The sequence below is a fragment of the Desmodus rotundus genome, chromosome 1 (genome assembly GCF_022682495.2).
Source record: "Desmodus rotundus isolate HL8 chromosome 1, HLdesRot8A.1, whole genome shotgun sequence".
NCBI classification, from domain to species: domain Eukaryota; kingdom Metazoa; phylum Chordata; class Mammalia; order Chiroptera; family Phyllostomidae; genus Desmodus; species Desmodus rotundus.
In genome coordinates, this window is record NC_071387.1 from 205,306,691 (window position 1) to 205,312,211 (window position 5,521).

Here is a 5,521-nt window from a genome sequence, read left to right on the forward strand (position 1 = left end):
GCTAAGAATTCGGCATCTGTCATATAAGCAATAATAAAAAGGTTGGTTTTCCCAAATATCATCCAATAACTACTTCTAATGTGTTTATTCTTCCATATAAATCTTTGAATCTTCTATTCACATGTAATTACATATTTTCTTTTAAATCTTTTATTAATAAACACATTAAATATTCTATTCACTGGAAATTTACTTTGGAATAACGAGGGAGGGAGGGAGCCACCTATGTTTATCCCTAGTGGTAAGTAGCTAGTTGATGTTGCACATATTTCATGAATAATTAATATTTTCCCACTATTTTGAGAAACTATCACTATTGTATATTAAATTCCAATATGCATTTAAAATGATTTCGACAGATGTCACATTAAAATCAATTTAGAAATCATTAACAAAAAGTTACCACAGTATGCCAAATATTTGGAAGTAAAACAGCAATAAATATCTGAATACCCATGAGTCACAGAAAAACAATCACAGTGGAAATTACAAAATATTTTAATTGATTTTTAATGAATATTTAACATCAACCTTGAGGGATACGCCTAAAATCATGTGGAGAGATAAATATTCACCTTTAAATGACTATATTTAAAAAACTAATACCTATATTATTAATTAAGGATCTACTTCAAGAGATTAGAAAACTAATGGAAATTAAGTTCAAAGAAATTAGAAGGAAATAATTATAAGAATGAACATTAATGATGTAGACATTAAAAAGACATTATAAATGATTAACAAGACCACAATAGATAGCCCCTAATAAGATTAACTAATAGAAATAGAACTGACGAGGAGTAAATTAATAATATCATAAGATCAGGAATAAAAAAGAACATCACTACAGAATCTGTAAACAGTAGAGAGACAATCATGATAGTATAAGTGGCCTTATATCAACAAATTTGAAAGTTTAGATAAAAAAGACATATTCCTTGAAAATCATGATTTACCACAGAGATACGGTAAATCCTACAGAAATTTGGGGCATGCCCCTTTGATACCATTTTTAGGGTACCAGTGGCCCAGGGCACACCAACTAAAGGAAAATTTATTGTATCTTGAACTTTGTATCTTGAAATTTATTGTATCTTGAAAATTTATTGTATCTTATTGTATTCTTACCACCAACAAGCAGAGCACTTGGGGCCTCTTGCAGTTTTTTATCCTTAATTTTTTTCATTGATTCTCGAGAAAGGGGAATGGAGGGAGGAAGAGGAGAGAAATGTCTATGTGAGAGAGAAACACGGTTCGGTTGCCTCTTGCTGGGTCCCTGACAGGGGACCAAACATGGAGCCAGGCATGTGCCCTGCCAGGGAATGGAACCCGAGACCTTTCTGTTTGCAGGACGAGGCCCAACCTACTGAGCCACGCTGGCCAGGGCCACTTTCAGATGTGAAAACAGCATGGGCCACTGTTGGCAACAGCACTCCACCCATTTAGTCAGGGACTCATGAGTCTCTGGAGGTCAGATGGAGCCCAGAGGAAGAGAGGGATCTTGTCCATGGCAGGACAAAGCTGCTGAAGATGCTAACGTGCACTTTCGGCCCCACAGGACCCAGTGTATCCAATACACAGCCCAGGCACCTGACCATGGAGCTGGAAATGCCCCTGGAAATCCAGCTGATCAGACTCACTGAGTCATACACTTGGGTGGCTGCTGCAGCATCCGTGATATGGTGCATTCAGAAATGAGCCCAGGTACCCAGGGCTCATTAGGAAACCAAATACGTGACCCGGAGCCCAATGCCATCTTCCCGTGTTGCAGGAATTCAGGTCACACCTGCACCTGTTTGCTACGGACAGTTGATGAAGGAGGCATGCATTTGGACCAGTTCATGGAAGAGCTGGTTCAATAATTGACTTACCAAATTGTGGGTTAGGACAGGACGGTGATAAAGGACAGTGGTGAGGAGAAATCTGCTTACGGGGCAGCGCTGATAGAAGTGGACTTGATCCTGAATTTTTTTTGAGAGGTAAGTGACCTGAAGATCATAAATACATACACATCATGTAAATAGCATGCCGTATTTCCAGGCAGTGGGAGTAGTTTGCCCAGGGGGCCACCTGCTGGAAAGAGCAAGATGGGAAACCGCTTCAGCTACATCCCAGAGTTTTGGTGTGCTCTTTCCTTTTTTGTTGTTTGAAGAGGTAGTTGTTTCCATTTATGTATTCTTTCACCCAGTAGTGTCCTGATTTCCTTGAATTTTCTTTCTGTGTCTCCTGGTAGCTCACTGCGCTTCCCCAAAGTAGCTATTTTGAATTCTTCATCAAGGAATTAGCAGAACCTCACAGCTTTCATGTTGATTACTGGAAGATTATGGGGACCCATCGGTAGTGTCACGTGCCCTGGAGTTTTCGTGTTCCCTGAAGGTTGACATTTCTGTCTTTGCCTTGGAAACAGCAGTCACCTCCTCCAGCCTTGGCTGACTTGGGCGGAGAAATGCAAGAGGACTCAGGTTATTTCTCTCAGACCTGTGTGTACTCCTGCTCCACGCTTCTTGCGCCCTCTTGTGGCGGAGCTCTGGAGCTTGACTGCCTTCTCTGATCTTGCAATGAACCTGGCCTAGTGCTGACAGCCTCTTTAGTTTTCCCAAAAGTGGCGCTCAAGTTCAAGTTCGCGGTTTTCCTCTGGCTTGCAAATCCCAGTCAGCTTTCCGCCTAGGCTGTCAGTCTGTAAGTGCCTCATTGTCAGCGTCCACACAGCTAGGGGAGCTGTGCTCATGCACACACTCTCACGCCTCCCACATCCCACCTCCACCCCCGCGAGAAATCACAGGCGGGGAAGATCTCTCAACCGTAAGCTGTGCTGCTTTGGGGGCAAGGATAAGCTGTTTCTTTCTCCAAAGAAAGCATCCAAACTTTTTTTTTTCAACTCAATGGAAACCTAGACTTCCACAAAGGTTTCTTGTGCGTTGGTGATTGTGTTAAAGTGTTTTTTTAGGGGCTGCAAGACTACAGCCAAGAGGGCTTGTGCTGGTTCACAGGCCACTGAGGGATCCACAGCAGGTCCACATGCCTCTTACCTGACAGGTGGTTGAGACTCCTCCCAGGTCCATGGGTGCAGGGTCCCATGGCTCCCACCAACGCACTTTTGTCTGTGTGGGACCAGTTTAATGTTGCTGAGGGCCGAAGACAACCTATCCCACCATGACGCTCTTGTCACTCCTCAGAAAACTGACTTGGGCCAGTCTGCCTGGCAGTGTTGCTGGGGAAGAAAGGGGAAGGAAGGGCTAGCGGGCGAGTGTCTGCTAGGGTGGGCAGGAAAGAGCCAAGAGCAGGGATGACGCCTGCAGGCAGTGCCAGGGCTGAGCGTTTTAGCCACAGGGCTTTTAAGGGAAGGGATGACAATTGCCTTAAAATAAGACACAACCCAGGTAGAGGAAGAAAAGGATTTTTTTTTACATTATAAAGATTCATTCACTCAACAAATATTTATTAAGCACCTACTATGTGTAAGATACTGCTCTGGGCACTTCAAATACATAAGAGAACAAAGCAATGTATCTGTTTTCATGGGGCTCATGTTTAATGATGGCACGTTTGGTGTGACGCATTGAGAGAATACTGAACCTTGTAAGGAAGAGAAACAGCATTCTCTCATCCCACCACCAACAGCCAGCCAGTGTTAACATTCTGTTGCATTTTTCGTTCACTTCTTGCTATGCCCGTGCTCACACATCTATAATTATCCAACTCTTGGGGTTTTATTGTACCCGTGATTTACATGGTACTATAGGATTTGTGAAAGGATATGAAACTGTCAAACCCTCTTCATAAAAACTGCTCAGTGGTGTTCTAGAAATCGTATCAGTCAATGGTCTGAGAATTATTAGGGGCTGAAATTCAGCAAGACTTTGTAATATGTTGATTAGATGCATGTGTGTGACAGAGAGAAAAGTAGGAGAGGAAAACAAAAGAAATACTCCTCAGGTTTATGACTCATTCTACTAATGGGTTGGTATAGATATCCGTGACCCAGAACACAACTCAGTGAGAGGAGCAAATGTGATGTGCAGAAGAGGTAGCTCTGAGGCCCCCCGAGGGCGCGCCCCCAGCCCCCAGCATGGAGCTCACCAGCAAAGCCAGAGTTGCAGATGCAGGTCTAGACTGTGCATTAAGCACGACCAGGTGTGAGATCACCTATCTGGAGTGCATGCAGAAAGAAAGGGTGAGCAGCTCGTTCCGTGGGCCTGCCGCCGATGCCACAGACGCACTGGAGCCCACTCAGATTGTGACTGCGCGCCACCTTCAGCGTGCCGCACAGCTCGGGGCCTCGCTGGGCGCGCGCCTTCAAAGGTCCTGGCGATCTGCAGTCCGTCTCCCGCGTAGGGCGACAGGGCCAGGGAAAGCCGCTGGGACGCGGATTCCGTCGCGGACTCAGGCTCGCTGGCGGCTGCTGCTGGGGTCTTTAGTGCCGCTAGCGAGAGGCTGGGACTGCGCTGCGCTGGGCTTTTCTCCCGGGGGCTCTGGGCTCCGGTGAAGAGTCTGTACCGCTGGTGGACCGAGCGCAGACGCCAACAGGACTGGAAAGCACTTCCCCGTTGTAAGCGCCACTGTAGCCTTGTAACAGGGTGCAGCCAAAGGTGGGCGGGGGGGCGGGCAAAGAAGGATTTGTAGTGGGGTGGAGAACTCAGGGTATTCAGGAAATAGGAAAAATATATGAAGGATGTCCCCACCCCCACAAGTCTGAGCTGAGGGTTGGGACGCAAGGAGCAGGGCCATTGGGAGTTGTTTTGAATAGCAACAGCTTCACAGCTAACCTCCGGCATGGTCATTTAACATATCTATCACCTTTAACTGTTTCCATGGATGTGTTAAATAGCTGTGGCCACCCTTAGAGCCAGGGGCACAGGAGTGAGGCAGATGTAATGAGGCAAGATGTAATGAGGCAGCTCCCCCTGGTTACAGCACCTGCTGGAGAGCTTGCAGAGCATTGGCTCCTTGCCAGGTGAAGTCAGTTATGGGAGGAGTTGGAAATAGGGCTGCAGAGGAAGCAGCCCTATTGGTGCTGAGATTGAAACCCAGGTGCAGCAGCCTTGCTGGGAGAGGACCACTCGGCTTTGGCGAGAGTCAGAAGCACACGGATTTGGGGTGCTCCCTTTTGTCATGTGGCTTAGGAAGCAGGAGACACTTTGCCTGGAAGAAAGGGGGTGAGAGGACTCTTGCTGGTGAGACATGAGAAGGTGCCACAGGGTTTGGCATTAACTGGAGATCTCCACACGACACACAGCTGATGGTGCCGGGAACCCGAGCCAGGGACTTCTACTTCTTTTCCTGAGAAACAGTATCCTGGACCTCCAGGAGGGGAGAATGAAGGACTGTGTGTGTCTGTGAATATTGTACAGAACTTTACTCGTTTTCATGCACACACGGAGTCATACTCTCAGTCTGTATGAATGCGAAATCAATAATTCCTTTCCTTTTCACCCATGTCTGGCATTGAAAGATGTCTTTCCCCTGACACCTGGCAAGTAGAACAAGTAAGGAGTGGGGGAGGGGGCAATGCCCAGAGCAA